General features: G+C 37.9%; 1 long non-coding RNA gene across 1 annotated transcript in view; it reads left to right on the plus strand.

Annotated features, from left to right (window-relative positions):
- The window catches only part of LOC147341582 (uncharacterized), a 56,568-nt gene that overhangs the window by 1,013 nt on the left and 38,588 nt on the right, over positions 1-16,967 (plus strand). The gene's annotated exons all lie outside the window — the stretch shown is intronic.

Raw genomic sequence — 16,967 nt, forward strand, 5'->3', positions numbered from 1 at the left:
AGCAGCAGCATCCTGAAAACGCAGTATGTTTTATCTGGACCTCTCTTAGGGTATTTATCACTTTCTATTAGTATTCTGTTTATGTTGGTGTCTCCTCACTCTACTAGACTTAATGCTCTTTGGGGACAGGATGCATTTATGATTTACTTTTTAACTTCATAATACTTGGCAAAGTGTCTTATACTTAGGGTTACCATATGTCTCAATTTGCTTGGCCAATCTGGTTTATGTCTAGTGCTCTGACATAAGCATTAATAGTGATCCCCTTTCATACTCAAAATGTCCTAGTTAGAATGACAAATTGTATAGTCACTCTGCATGCATGCTGAGTAGCTTCAGTCATGTCCAACTCTTTGCCACCCTATGGACTGCAGCCCACCAGGCTCTGTCCCATGGGATTCTCCAAGTGAGAATACTGGAATGGGTTGCTATTTCGTCCTCCAGGGGATCTTCCCAACTCAGGGATCGAACCCACATCTCCTGCTGACTCCTGCATTGCAGGCAGATTCTTTACTGCTGAGCCACCAGGGAAGTCCAAAGTCACTCTACATATGTGGTATTCATTCAGTAAGTAATTAATGAATGAAGACATGAATAAATGACAGTGATTGAGGAGCCATTCACATAGAGAAGATAAGTGAATATGTGCAATTGGTAAGCTCATCAAAACAGAGAGAATACGAAAGATAAGGGCCAAGGACAGGGCCAATGTGGAATGTTTACATTGAAGGGATAGAGGAAGAGTCAACCAAGGATTCAAAGCAAAAGAAGTTGGGACTTCCCTGGTAGTCCAGTGGCTAAAACTCCGCACTCTCAATTCAGGAGAGCTGAATTTGATCCCTGGTCAAGGCAATAGATCCCATGTACTACAAATGATACCATATAATTTAAAAAGGAGTAAAGTAGATAGGAGAAAAATCAGGGTCATGTAACAGAAGCCAGAGAGAGAGTTTTAGGAGGGATGAAGTGGTCAGCATTGGTAAAAAGCTGTGGCTAGATCAAGCAAGGTGAGTTTTAAGAAAAAGCCAGCCAATCTGCCAGTTATTAGGCCATTGCTGACTTTCAAGACAGCAGTTTCAATACAGTGTCTTTAAGGTGGGGTGGAAGCTTGGTTGTGAGGAGTTAGTGGTGAGAAAGAAGTCAGTAAGCGTTGACTACATTTGTTAGAAGTTTGACTTGTGAAAGGAAGGTGATTGATAGGGTGGTAACTTGGGTCCAAGTCAGAGGAGCTCTGAGTGGGATTATAGACCGTAGGGAAGGAGCCATTAAAATAGCTGATGGAACAATTTCTTCCTGGGGTGGAGAGGGAACAAGATCAAGTATCCAAATAGACAGCATAGCCTAGGCAAAAAAAAAAAAAATAGACGTGGTTTTCTTTGAGACTCAAGCATTGTGATGCAGGCAAAAGCACCATGCATCATGCAGTTTGAAGAAAAGGGGGATGAAGGAGCCTACACGGTCAGTCTTTGTGGTGAAGCGGGAGGTGAGATCATCTTTGAGAGGACGGACAGCTGGGGTAGGACTGGGGACTGGAGAGCAGTGGAAACAGTTTGGATTTTGAACAACTGTTCTAAGAAATTCTCGAGGGAGTCAACAAGAGGCCTGCCAAGCTGCAGTGCAAGCCCAGCTGAGGTTCAACTTCCCAGAGTGAGTGAGATAATTTATTTCCACAGAATCCAGAGAAAATGTATTTCTCAAGCTTATTATCAAAATAGGCTTTTTGTTTCCACCAGGAAGAGAATAAAGGAAAACACGCTGGCAGTTTACAATGTGACAGAGGGTTATGAGCATTTAGTCTTTCCCAAAAGTTGCTCAGCCATCTGGAAGACTTACAGCACCCCAAGTGAAAGCGAACACTCCTACAGGTTGTTAGTGGGCGGTTAAGAACAGAGACCTAAAATCAAGCATCTTCTATTTTCAGAGCTACTCCGGGATAAACCTTGAGTTGCTATGCCCAGTCCTGAGCAAAGGCAAACACTGACATTTCTGTGAGATGGAGCATGAAGTTGCAAATAGCCTCTGCAATAAAACCCACTTTAACCAGGCAAAACCTTTAAGCTTACAAGCGGCCTGTTAAATCTACCAAAGACCAAATGTCAGGAGTTGCCCTTTAAAGCCCAAGTAAATGACCACAGTACTGGTGGCTTAAAATGAGAAAAGTTAAACATCTCACATGCCCACAGGTAATCTTTCCAAATGTCGTTTCATCATATATTCATAGTTATTACCGTGTTCTTGAAGGAGGTTAACATTTGGAGACAACTGTTTGGCCAAAGTGTTAGGCGTTATTTTCTTGAAAACAGAGTTTGCTTCCTTTGTTTCAGTGGGGAATCAAGGTGGCATTGGTCCAACAGCACAGCTGCCCAAGTGCATAAACAAGTGACTCCAATTCTTTTTCATCCACCTCTCTAACCAAAGTGTGCGATCTACGCATATGCACTTGATTAAGGCTACTTTCGTGTTTGTGTTGCCAGGCTCGTCCAGAGACACGCATTTGAGAGATGAGCAGTAAACCAGAATACAGGTCTTAAGACATCTATGCATAAGGCACCATAAGCAATTTCACTTAGATGCCTGTAAATTACTCACAGTTTCCCTCTTTTGTTTACTCAGTGAAAGGATTGTTTATTAAGCACCACCTGCATTAAATTATATGAGTATTCATTTCCTTTGGAAATAATTAGCTTGTTGTTTTTGCATCATTTTTTTTCTCACCAATTGTGGTACCATTTCAGGGGCACTATGGTGGGGGGAGGGTAATAGCATCTCTCCATCTGAAGAGTATGGCTGTCTCACTTCAGCCTGAAAGAGTTCCCTTTACTAGCTCTGCCATGTACTTCTTTTTTTTTTTTAATTTATTTTAATTGGAGGCTAATTACTTTAAAATTTTGTGGTGGTTTTTTGCCATATATTCACATGAATCAGCCATGGGTGTACATGCGTTCCCCATCCTGACCCTCCCTCCCATCTCCTTCCCCATCCCATCCTGCAAGGTCATCCCAGTGCACCAGCCCTGAGCACCCTGTCTCATGCATTGAACCTGGACTGGTGATCTGTTTCCCATATGATAATATACATCTTTCAATGCTATTCTCTTAAATCATCCCACCCTGGCCTTCTCCCACAGAGTCCAAAAGTCTGTTCTTTATATCTCTTTGGCTGTCTTGCATATAGGGTCATTGTTACCATCTTTCTAAATTCCATATATATGCATTAATATACTGTATTGATGTTTTTCTTTTTCTTTTTTTTTAAGTTTTCTTCTTCAGTGTTTTTTTTTCCTCTCAGTTTTATTTATGTATTTATTTTTACTTTACAATATTGTATTGGTTTTGACATACATTGACATGAATCCACCATGGGTGTACGTGTGTTCCACATCCTGAACCTCCCTCCCACCTCCCTCCCCATACCATCCCTCTGGGTCATCCCAGTGCACCAGCCCTGAGCACCCTGTATCATGCATTGAAACTGGACTGGCGATTCGTTTCACATATGATAATATACATGTTTCAATGTCATTCTCCCGTATCATCCCGCCCTCACCCTCTCCCATAGAGTCCAAAAGACTGTTCTATACATCTGTGTCTCTTTTGCTGTCTCGTACACAGGGTTATTGTTACCATCTTTCTAAATTCCATATATATGCGTTAGTATACTGTATTGGTGTATTCCTTTCTGGCTTACTTCACTCTGTATAATAGGCTCCAGTTTCATCCACCTCATTAGAACTGATTCAGATGCATTCTTTTTAATGGCTGAGTAATATTCCATTGTGTACAGGTACCACAGGTTTCTTATCCATTCATCTGCTGATAGACATCTATGTTGCTTCCATGTCCTGGCTATTGTAAACAGTGCTGCAATGAACATTGGGGTACACGTGTCTCTTTCAATTCTGGTTTCCTTGGTTTATATGCCCAGCAGTGGGATTGCTGGGTCATATGGCAGTTCTATTTCCACTTTTTTAAGGAGTCTCCACACTATTCTCCATAGTGGCTGTACTAGTTTGCATTCCCACCAACAGTGTAAGAGGGTTCCCTTTTCTCCACACCTGCTCCAGCATTTATTGCTTGTAGACTTTTGGATAGCAGCCATTCTGATTGGCGTGAAATGGTACCTCATTGTGGTTTTGATTTGCATTTCTCTGATAATGAGTGATGTTGAGCATCTTTTCATGTGTTTGTTAGCCATCTGTATGTCTTCTTTGGAGAAATATCTGTTTAGTTCTTTGGCCTATTTTTTGATTGGGTCATTTATTTTTCTGGAATTGAGCTGCAGGAGTTGCTTGTATATTTTTGAGATTAATTCTTTGTCTGTTGCTTCGTTTGCTGTTATTTTCTCCCATTCTGAAGACTGTCTTTTCACCTTGCTTATAGTTTCCTTTGTTGTGCAGAAGCTGTTAATTTTAATTAGGTCTCCTTTCTTTATTTTTGCTTTTATTTCCAATATTCTGGGAGGTGGGTCATAGAGGATCCTGCTGTGGTTTATGTCGGAGAGTGTTTTGCCTATATTTTCCTCTAGGAGTTCTATAGTTTCTGGTCTTACGTTTATATCTTTAATCCATTTTGAGTTTATTCTTGTGTATGGTGTTAGAAAGTGTTCTAGTTTCATTCTTTTACAAGTGGTTGACCAGTTTTCTCAGCACCACTTGTTAAAGAGATTGTCTTTTCTCCATTGTATACTCTTGCCTCCTTTGTCAAAGATAAGGTGTCCATAGGTGCGTGGACTTATCTCTGGGCTTTCTATTTTGTTCCATTGATCTATATTTCTGTCTTTGTGCCAGTACCATACTGTCTTGATGACTGTGGCTTTGTAGTAGAGCCTGAAGTCAGGCAGGTTGATTCCTACAGTTCCATTCTTCTTTGTCAAGATTGCTTTGGCTATTCGTGGTTTTTTGTATTTCCATACAAATTGTGAAATTATTTGTGCTAGTTCTGTGAAAAATACCGTTGGTAGCTTGATAGGGATTGCATTGAATCTATAGATTGCTTTGGGTAGTATACTCATTTTCACTATAGTGATTCTTCCAATCCACGAACACGGTATATTTCTCCATCTATTTGTGTCCTCTTTAATTTCTTTCACCTGTGTTTTATAGTCCTCTATATATAGGTCTTTAGTTTCTTTAGGTAGGTATATTCCTAAGTATTTTATTCTTTTCATTGCAATGGTAAATGGAATTGTTTCCTTAATTTCTCTTTCTGTTTTCTCTTTGTTAGTGTATAGGAATGCAAGGGATTTCTGTGTGTTGATTTTATATCCTGCAACTTTACTATATTTATTGATTAGCTCTATTAATTTTCTGGTGGAGTCTTTAGGGTTTTCTATGTAGAGGATCATGTCATCTGCAAACAGTGAGAGTTTTACTTCTTTTCCAATCTGGATTCCTTTTATTTCTTTTTCTGCTCTGATTGCTGTGGCCAAAACTTTGAAAACTATGTTGAATAGTAGTGGTGAGAGTGGACACCCTTGTCTTGTTCCTGACTTTAAGGGAAATGCTTTCAATTTTTCACCACTGAGGATAATGTTTGCTATGGGTTTTTCATATATAGCTTTTATTATGTTGAGGTGTGTTCCTTCTATTCCTGCTTTCTGGAGGTTTTTTTTTTTTATCATAAATGGATGTTGAATTTTGTAAAAGCTTTCTTTGCATCTATTGAGATAATCATATGGCTTTTATCTTTCAATTTGTTAATATGGTGTATTACATTGATTGATTTGCAGATATTAAAGAATCTGTGCATCCCTGGGATAAAGACCACTTGGTCGTTTTTGTATGATTTTTTTAATATGTTGTTGGATTCTGTTTGCTAGAATTTTGTTAAGGATTTTTGCATCTATGTTCATCAGTGATATTGACCTGTAGTTTTCTTTTTTTGTGGCATCTTTATCAGGTTTTGGTATTAGGCTGATGGTGGCCTCATAGAATGAGTTTGGAAGTTTACCTTCCACTGCACTTTTCTGGAAGAGTTTGAGTAGGATAGGTGTTAGCTCTTCTCTGAATTTTTGGTAGAATTCAGCTGTGAAGCTGTCTGGTCTTAGGCTTTTGTTTGCTGGAAGATTTCTGATTACAGTTTCAGTTTCCGTGTTTGTGATGGGTCTCTTAAGATTTTCTATTTCTTCCGGGTTCAATTTTGGAAAGTTGTACTTTTCTAAGAATTTGTCCATTTCTTCCACGTTGTCCATTTTATTTGCATATAATTGCTGATAGTAGTCTCTTATGATCCTTTGTATTTCTGTGTTGTCTGTTGTGATTTCTCCATTTTCATTTCTAATTTTGTTAATTTGATTTTTCTCCGTTTGTTTCTTGATGAGTCTGGCTAATGGTTTGTCATTTTTATTTATCTTCTCAAAGAACTGGCATTTGGCTTTGTTGATTTTTGCTATGGTCTCTTTTGTTTCTTTTGCATTTATTTCTGCCCTATTTTTAAGATTTCGTTCCTTCTACTAACGCTGGGGTTCTTCACTTCTTCCTTTTCTAGTTGCTTTAGGTGTAGAGTTAGGTTATTTATTTGACTTTTTTCTTGTTTCTTGAGGTAAGCCTGTATTGCTATGAACCTTCCCCTTAGCACTGCTTTTACAGTATCCCATAGGTTTTGGGTTGTGTTTTTATTTTCATTCGTTTCAATGCATATTTTAATTTCTTTTTTTATTTCTTCTATGATTTGTTGGTTATTCAGCAGCGTGTTGTTCAGCCTCCATATGTTGGAATTTTAAATAGTTTTTCTCCTGTAATTGACATCTAATCTTACTGCATTGTGGTCAGAAAAGGTGCTTGGAATGATTTCAATTTTTTTGAATTTACCAAGGCTAGATTTATGGCCCAGGATGTGATCTATCCTGGAGAAGGTTCCATGTGTACTTGAGAAAAAGGTGAAATTATTGTTTTGGGATGAAATGTCCTATAGATATCAATTATGTCTAACTGGTCCATTATATCATTTAAAGTTTGTGTTTCCTTGTTAATTTTCTCTTTAGTTGATCTATCCATAGGTGTGAGTGGGGTATTAAATTCTCCCACTATTATTGTGTTATTGTTAATTTCCCCTTTCATACTTGTTAGCATTTGTCTTACATATTGTGGTGCTCCTATGTTGGGTGCATATATATTTATAATTGTTATATCTTCTTGGATTGATCCTTTGATCATTATGTAGCGTCTATCTTTCTCTTTTCATAGCCTTTGTTTTAAAGTCTATTTTATCTGATATGAGTATTGCTACTCCTGCTTTCTTTTGGTCTCTATTTGCATGGAAAATCTTTTTCTAGCCCTTCACTTCCAGTCTGTATGTGTCCCTTGTTTCGAGGTGGGTCTCTTGTAGACAACATTTATAGGGGTCTTGTTTTTGTATCCATTCAGCCAGTCTTTGTCTTTTGGTTGGGGCATTCAACCCATTTACATTTAAGGTAATTATTGATAAGTATGATCCTGTTGCCATTTACTTTATTGTTTGGGGTTCGAGTTTATATACCCTTTCTGTGTTTCCTGTCTAGAGAAGATCCTTTAGCATTTTCTGGAGAGCTGGTTTGGTGGTGCTGAATTCTCTCAGCTTTTGCTTGTCTGTAAAGCTTTTGATTTCTCCTTCATATTGAATGAGATCCTTGATGGGTACAGTAATCTGGGCTGTAGGTGATTTTCTTTCATCACTTTAAGTATGTCCTGCCATTCCCTCCTGGCCTGAAGAGTTTCTATTGAAAGATAAGCTGTTATCCTTATGGGAATCTCCTTGTGTGTTATTTGTTGTTTTTCCCTTGCTGCTTTTAATATTTGTTCTTTGTGTTTGATCTTTGTTAATTTGATTAATATGTGTCTTGGGGCGTTTCACCTTGGGTTTATCCTGTTTGGGACTCTCTGGGTTTCTTGGACTTGGGTGATTATTTCCTTCCCCATTTTAGGAAAGTTTTCAACTATTATCTCCTCAAGTATTTTCTCATGGTCTTTCTTTTTGTCTTCTTCTTCTGGGACTCCTATGATTCGAATGTTGGGGCATTTAACATTGTCCCAGAGGTCTCTGAGGTTGTCTTCATTTCTTTTAATTCTTTTTTCCTCTCTGTTTCATTTATTTCTACAATTCTATCTTCTACCTCACTTATCCTATATTCTGCCTCCATTATTCTACTGTAGGTTCCCTCCAGAGTGTTTTTGATCTAATTTGTTGCATTATTCATTATATATTGAGTCTTCTTTTATTTCTTCTAGGTCCTTGTTAAACCTTTTTTGCACCTTCTCCATCCTTGTCTCCAGGCTATTTATCTGTAACTCCAGTTTGTTTTCAAGATTTTGGATCATTTTCACTATCATTATTCAGAATTCTTTATCAGATAGATTCCCTATCTCTTCCTCTTTGGTTTGGTTTGGTGGGCATTTATCCTGTTCCTTTACCTGCTGGGTATTTCTCTGCCTTTTCATCTTGTTTATAATGCTGTGTTTGGAGTGGTCTTTCTGTATTCTGGCAGTTTGTGGAGTTATCTTTATTGTGGAGGTTCCTCACTGTGGGTGGGGTTGGACAGGTGGCTTGTCAAGGTTTCCTGGTTAGGAAAGCTTGTGTCGGTGTTCTGGTGGGTGGAGCTGGATTTCTTCTCTCTGGAGTGCAATGAAGTGTCCAGTAATGAGTTTTGAGATGTCAGTGGGTTTGGTGTGACTTTGGGCAGCCTGTATATTGAAGCTCAGGGCTATGTTCCTATGTTGCTGGAGAATTTGCATGGTATGTCTTGCTCTGGAACTTGTTGGCCCTTGGGTGGTGCTTGGTTTTAGTGTAGGTATGGAGGCATTTGATGAGTTCCTATCAGTTAATGTTCCCTGGATTCAGGAGTTCTCTGGTGTTCTCAGGATTTGGACTTAAGCCTCCTGCCTCTGGTTTTCAGTCTTATTCTTACAGTAGCCTCAAGACTTCTCCATCTCCTTTTGAAGACAATGGCCTGCCTTTCTGGGTGCCTGATGTCTTCTGCCAGCATTCAGAAGTTGTTTTTTGGAATTTGCTCAGTGTTCAAATGTTCTTTCGATGAATTTGGGGGGAGAAAGTGGTCTCCCTGTCTTATTCCTCTGCTATCTTCTGGTGTTTTTCTCTCTGACTTACTTTGCTCTGTATAATAGGCTCCAGTTTCATCCACCTCATTAGAACTGATTCAAATGCATTATTTTTAATAGCTAAGTAATATTCCATTGTGTGTATATATATACCACAGCTTTCTTATCCATTCATCTGCCAATGGACATCTAGGTTGCTTTCATGTCCTGGCTATTGTAAGCAGTGCTGTGATGAACATTGGGGTACACGTGTCTCTTTCAATTTTGGTTTCCTCTGTGTGTATGCCCAGCAGTGGGATTGCTGGGTCATATAGCAGTTCTGTTTCCAGTTTTTTAAGGAATCTCCACACTAATGGGACCTAATTAAACTTAAAATCTTTTGCACAATGAAGGAAACTATAAGCAAGGTTAAAAGGCAGCCTTCAGAATGGGAGAAAATAATAGCAAACGAAGCAACTGACAAAGAATTAATTTCAAAAATATATAAGCAACTCCTGCAGCTCAATTCCAGAAAAATAAGCGACCCAATCAAAAAATGGGCCAAAGAACTAAACAGACATTTCTCCAAAGAAGACATACAGATGCCACATGCTTCTAATTGGCAGTTGGATGGGGATGACAGAGCCTGTAGGCAAAGGAATCACCCTTTACTCCTAGAGAGCCCAGACACCTACTTACCTCAATAACAGGAATTATGATTATTATTACCAAGCATGTATTAAATGCCGTGACTACCAATGGTGGTGCTAAATGTTCTTTCTGTTATTTCATGTGATTTTCACTATAGCCATGTGGAGTGATTAGAAAGGTTTTTTTTGTGTTTTTTTTTTTTTAATGAGAAACTTGATATTCACAGAGGTTAAATGATTTCTATCCCTCACCTAATATTCTCAGTGGTTAATTGAGGGAACACATTTTAAAGTTTTGGTATTCCAGAATCAGAAGTGCCCCTGAAGGCATGTCCTTTTTCCTCATGAAAGGTTACTGAGCAAGTGCATACTTCTCTCTATGGTGGACTCTCCTTTTTCTGCCTGTAGCTAGAACTGTCTTCATTTTGTGCCTTTTTTACATTCACTGACAAATTTGCTTTTCCTTAACTATTACTTGTTCATCTCTGAGTTCTCATAGAAGTGTAAAAGGACAAGTTTACAGTCTAAAACTATTGATGCAGTTTACACAAATGGCTACTAAATTCCAGAAGCGCTCTGATTTAACCAGATAGTAATTATAGACTTAGCTATGCCCTGAGCCTAATCACAGTTGCTGAAACAGAACTTCCTACTGCATAAGCCTGATCAAAGATAATTAGAGACGAGCACAGGTGGTAAGTCTGTCGCCTGGGAGAAGAATTAGAGCTAGTTTCCACCATACAGTACCCAGAAAAATTTATACGCTGGCATGCTCCAGGCCAAACTCGCAAAGGCCCCAAGTCTCTTTCTTAGCATCAAGCTGCTGCTGTCTCTGCCTTACTTTTTAATTTTAGTTCTGCCATTATCTATGCAGTGGAGGGCAGCACTCCTCAGTGGGTTAGGGTGAGACAACAGGCAAAGACTGAGGGGTACCTGACACATTCTTCATCAGCTTGCTTGATTCTCCCCATGGCTGACTCAGTGCATCCAGCATTCTCCAGGATGTTTCTGGGTCCCTGGCCATGTTATTGATACAGAGGATGTATTGACGTGATTGTTCCACATGTGTTCCTGCTGGATTGTATTTACCCATGTAGGTATTAAGCTTTTAGATCTCTGCATCCATTTGGTAGCTCCAAATCCTAATAGATTTCCCATGGAATATGGACCTAACATGTAGTCTGATCTATGAAAAAAAAACTTTGCTGGAGGCATGAATCTAATACCAAATCTGTGAACTCTAGACCTACATGTGATTGGCATACAGAGACCTTAAAGTGATGCAAGACCAAGAATAACAAACCAATGCCCTTTCTAAAATTATACTATTACTTACAAACTGTGGAAAATTAACAAATGTGGGGCCAAGTCATTTAAACAAAGGGCAGCCTTGGAAAAGACTGTGGAACCAAAAATTCACAGTTCTGGAGCACACATCTGGTCCTCAACAATTGAAACATAGAGCACAGGTTTCTCTTCCTTCTGATTTCCCATTCATCCACTAGTGATGGTTTCATTTTTTGTTTTCCTCCATTGTAATGTATTAAATGAAAAGAATAGCCATATTTTAAACCTATCACTAAATACCAATTTTATGCTGATTTATACTGACATAAAGCCAGACAAAATGCAAAGACTAAAAGGGCCACTTCAAGTCTAATAATCACAATTACCTAGATATGGGAAAGTGTCTGAATTTACATCCTCATAAGAATTGAGACAACACAAATACTGGGGCTAAGTGTATGCATTTTAATTATGATCAATCAAAAGGAACATTAGGAGTCCAATTCAAGTGTTACTTTATACATAATAGAGAATACAAACATGCTTGGAAATGAATATGAGAGAAAAAATGTGCTAAAGTGAAGAATTGCAATTTGATACATGTACATCAATTACATTTATGTTGCAAAAAGCAATGTTCACCTAAAAAAATCTTATTTTTTTTTAGTTGCTTCTATTTCTAGATAAGATGGATACTTAATTGTTGAGAAGATTGACTATTTAAACATTGGATTTAATTACTATTTATGAAAATCCCATTGGTAACAATTTGATTATGCTTTTTGTGTATTTTATTCCCCAAGTTACAGCCCTTTTCCTACTTCTTTACATATATTTTAAGTTTTATTATTGGAATATTAATGCATGTGCAAAAGGAAAAAAAAAATCAGAGCAGGATTTCAAACAGATATTTACATCTCTGTTGGGGTCCTTTAATGGACCGGGACCTGGCGGTCCGGAGGCAACGATAAGAAAGTGAAAGAGAGAAAGAGGCTGATACTCCCTGGTTTACGCAGAAAACCAAAAAAGTCCTTGACACAGGACTTGCATCTCTCATGAAGGCACCAGGCGCCCTCTCGAGGGGGGTGAAGGCACAGGGTGCCTTCTCAAGAGAGTCTTAGAAGCCCAGGCAGGAGAGTGAGCAAGACGGGTCTCTGCACTCCAAGGAATCAGCTCAGAAGAGTGAGAGAGAGAGAGAGAAAGAAAGACAGACACAGGGACCCAAGCTCTTATGGAGCAAAGGTGCTTTAATTATTTTTCTGTGAGTATATATAGGCTGTGGTACAAGAAGTTTCTTACAACTATGATAAAGATCAGAAAACCAAGTGTATAGCAACTGTTACCAAGGGAACAAGGGATTAATAATGGTCACAAGGTCAGAAGACCATCCATATCTCAAGAAAGCAGATTGGGACTAAGCAGTTTTGTCATAAAGAGAATGTTTACTAAAGGAGATTCAAGCCTGTCTCACACAATGACCTTGGTTCCTGGGAGCAGCGTGCTGCTCTGCTTAAAAAGAAACAAAGGACTTGTGAGAAACACCACGTAGGAATCCTGTTAAACACTCCCCAACACATCTCCATGTTCATTACAGCATTATTGACAGTAGCCAAGAGGTGGAAGCAACCCAATGTCCATGGATGGATGAATGGATAAACCATATATGGTAATAGATGCAATGGAATATTATTCAGCCTTAAAAAGAAGGAAATCCTGTCACATGCTACAACATGGATGAACCCTGAGGATATTATGCCAAGTGAATCAAGCCAGTCATAAAAAAGACAAATATTATATGATTTCACTCATGAGAAAGGAAAAGTAGTCAAACTCATAGATAATGAAGTTAAAATGATAGTTTCCAAGGGCTGAGGGGAAGAGAAAATGGGTATGGAGTTTCAGTTTTACAAGATGGAAAGTTCTAGAGATCTGTTACACAATAAGGTGAATATACTTAACACTACTGAACAATATACTTTAAAGCGGGTAAGATGGCAAGTTTTATGTTATGTTTTTTTAACCACAATTTAAAATTTTTTAAAAGTTTAAAAATGAATACTAATACTAGAGTAGGGTGGGCCCCTAATCCAATATAACTGGTGTCCTTATGAGAAAATGGCCATGTGAAGACACAGGCACCAAGAATCTGTGTGAGGATGGAAGCAAACCAAAGAACACCAGGTTGCCAGGCAACCACCATCGGAAGCTAGGAAGAGGCAAGAAAGGATTCCTCTACAGGTTTCAGAAGGAACATGGCCCTGCCAGCATCTTGATTTTGGATTCCTAGCTTTTGGAACTGTGAAATAAATCTCTATTGTTTCAAGCTACCCAGTTGATGGTAGTTTGTTACAGAAGCTCTAGGAAATTAATACAAACAGGGATGATGTCTTTTTGTTCACTGCTGTATGTTCAGCATCTAACCCAGGGTCTGGAACATAGTAAGTGCTCAGTAAATATATTTGTTGAATTTAAAAAGCACATACAAAAGTAGAATAGCAGTGGTGTGCTCATAAGCATTTTAACATCCAACTCTTGGGGGAGGGAGCTGATGTGTGGCATGTACTGATTTTCATGATGGAAATACTTCCACCATGGCCAATTTCAAGATACCAGTGTGGTGTCAGAATTTCTGAAAATTAAAAAATAGGCTCCCCTGAGTAGGTCTTAGCCAGTTTCAGCACACCACTACTAGTATAATAGGCCCTCATTACCTGCTTCAACAATTATCAACTCATGGCCAATCTTGTTTCATTTCTACACTCACCCATTTCTCTCCGCTTATATAATTTCAAGGCAAATAATATTTTGATGAGTCAAATTTGACTAAAGAAAGTTCATCAGTGACATCTCATTATATGTCTCTAAAATATAAGGACACTTAAAATCACAATACTGTTATTGTACCTATGGTGTTATAGTTTCTTAATATAATCAAATATCAGATTAGTGTTCATATATCCAGTTGTCTCATAAGTACCCTTTTCTTGCATTGCTTGTTTGCCTCAGGATTTAAAAGAGGACCATACAGTGCGATTATTTCCTAGGTGTCTTCATTGACTTAATTTTTAGGTTTCCTCTTTATTTCTTAATTTATTGTTACTTATTTGTTGAAGAAACTGAATCCTTTGTTCTGAAGAGTTTCCCACTGTGTGATTTTGTTGATTTTTTTTTTATCGGAAAGCACCTAAGGTCTGGTTCTCTCTTTTAGAGTATTAGCCACCCACCACTTATGATCAATACCTAGATATATTAACTCACTGTGGGTTGCAAAATGATGACGTCCTGACATTCATTCTTCATTTATTAGCTGGAATATTTTTATAGAGAATACAAGTCCCTTCTATCTACTCTTTGGTTATGCTGAGCTCCAGTGTTTATGGGAAAAGCTGGATAAAATGCATGAATTCTTCCCTTTGTTTACCATTTTTCAAAATAATGAATTGGTTTACTAGCATCCTTCAACAATGACCAGTTGTTTTTTCTTTAACCTAATCATGAACCCCTGGATTTAAATATATTTGATGGATTTCAGTCTACTGCAGCTAATATTTTCACTGACTGTAATTATCCCATCTTTGTAGATTGAGACCATTCAATCTGACAAGATCTCAGTAATCTTTTTCTTTTTTTATATTCTTTTTTTCTTTTTTTTTAATTTAATTTTAGTTTTAAACTTTACAATATTGTATTGGTTCTGCCATATATTGAAATGAATCCGCCACAGGCATACATGTGTTCCCCATGTAGCTGCTTTTCAATGATCCTGGTAGTCTTAGATAGATGCCTTAGTGTCTAGTAGGACAAGTTGTTCCATTCTCAAGCTTCTAGACAGGATGTTAATGTCTTCTATCTTCTATCTTTTTACTTTGCTTATGTGTTTTTTTTTTTTTTTTTGACATGCAAGTTTTAAATGTTTCTATGTCATTAAATTTATCTTCCCTTTTTGCTTTTGGATTTTGAGTCGTAGGAGAGATTTCCTCATTCTTGGGTTATAGAGGAAATCACCAATATTTTCTGTACTGATAAATGTTTGCTTGCTTGCTTCATTTAAATTTCTGATTCAGTTGGAAGTTATCTTGTTTATGGCATGAAGAATAGATCCAATTTTATCTTTTTTCCTTATGGCTCTCTAGTTATCCCAATATAATTTATTAGTAAGCCCAGTAGTCATGTACAGATGTGAGAGTTAGACTACAGAGAAGGCTGAGCACTGAAGAACTGATGCTTTCGAATTGTGGTGCTGGAGAAGACTCTTGAGAGTCCCTTGGACTGCAAGGAGATTAAACTAATCAATCCTAAAGGAAATCAACCCTGAATATTCATTGGAAGGACTGATGCTGGAGCTGAAGCTCTAGTACTTTGGTCAGCTGATGCGAAGAGCAGACTCATTAGAAAAGACCCTGATGCTGGGAAAGATTGAAGGTAAAATGAGAAGGGGGCAACAAAGGATGAAATGGTTGGTTGGCATCACTGACTCAGTGGACATGAATTTGAGTAAATTCTGGGAGATAGTGGAGGGCAGAGGAGTCTGGCGTGCTGCATGGACACAAAGAGTGTCCATTAGGTCACAAAGAGTCAGACATAACTTGACAACTGAACAACAAAGCCCATGTTTTCCTCTCTGATTTGAAGATTTGCCACTTTTATTTTAAACTAAATTTGCATATGAAATTGGGTCTCTTTCTGGATTTTATATTCTGTTATTGGTCTGTCTTATCATTCTATTTTATTTATAGAGGCTTTATAGTATATTTTATTATCAGATGAGTCTAGTGGCTCCTCTCAGGAGCTCTTATTTTTCAGGTTTTTAAAATATTCTTACTTGTTTGTTCTTCCTGATTAACTTTGTAATTATTAATTACAGTTTTTAATAAAGTATGTTTAACCATCTTACAAGCAACCTAACGTTACTATTTTTTATTAGAAAAAGAAGCTAAAGTTATAACCCACTTTCAGCTAAGGGGGTGAGAAAGAATTTACTTTAAATAAATAATTTCAATTTTTACATTGCAATCTTCAATCTATTTAGAATTTATCCTGGTTTGTGGTGTGAGGAATGAATCCAATTTTATCTTCTGTTTGGAATATTGAAAGGCAAGGTAGGCTGTAGGAAAGAGGCTTCAAACAATTGCTGGAGATATGAGTCAATAGAATCATTGTGAAATTTCATTCACAGAAAACACAATTAGACCTACTACTGCTGTACCATCATTATACCACCGCTATTTATGCTCTGTACTCTACCCTCATTGGCAGGAAATACTGCTCAACAGGAAGCCCTATAATCTAGTCACTTCTGGAGGTCAAGCTGAATGTATATTACTAAGGCAGGGCATGTTGACCCAAAGACTCGTTGATAGTACTTTTACTGTGTGGTAATGCATTGGATGTGCATAGCTCTCACTTTCTGGAGATACTGATTAATAGTTATCCATTTGAATCTTTATTGGACAACTAAGACTACTTATATACGATAAGTGTTAATAAGCAGAATTGTACTAACAGAAATAGAACAGTTCTGGAGAACAGAGTCCTGGGGCACACACAGTCTTGACTTGGGAGGTTCCAGCTTCTATTAACATTTTGAGCAAAATCACTAGTCTTGCTGTAAAAGCAAAAAATATACATACATGCACACAAGTTGCCCCTTCCAACCAGCAGCATCAAGTGATAAAATGTATATCATGTTCCTTAATTTTCATCACCCTGGCCCTCACCTTTCTGTTAGATAAAGCATACCATCATCCCCAACTCTATACCAATATTGTGTTTAAGGCCCTCGCCAGAGAACTCCATCTTGAAATGACTCCTAGTCAGCTTGTGTCAAAGAATAGTTGAAGATATTTAAGAGCTAGCCACTAAAATGTTAAGCATACATTCCCTCATGTTCTCTAAATACAGTTAGATATAGTACCTGTGACCTGCTTTTGAGAGATAGTATTAAGAAATGGTCACATGAAGCAATTCTGTATCTTTCAGAGAATTATTTGTTGAAAATTATTGCAATACTCATTGTCTTT

This window comes from Bos grunniens, chromosome X (genome assembly GCF_055505025.1).
Source record: "Bos grunniens cultivar Pamir isolate PY7600 chromosome X, Bosgru_T2T1.0, whole genome shotgun sequence".
In the NCBI taxonomy this organism is placed as follows: Eukaryota; Metazoa; Chordata; class Mammalia; order Artiodactyla; family Bovidae; genus Bos; species Bos grunniens.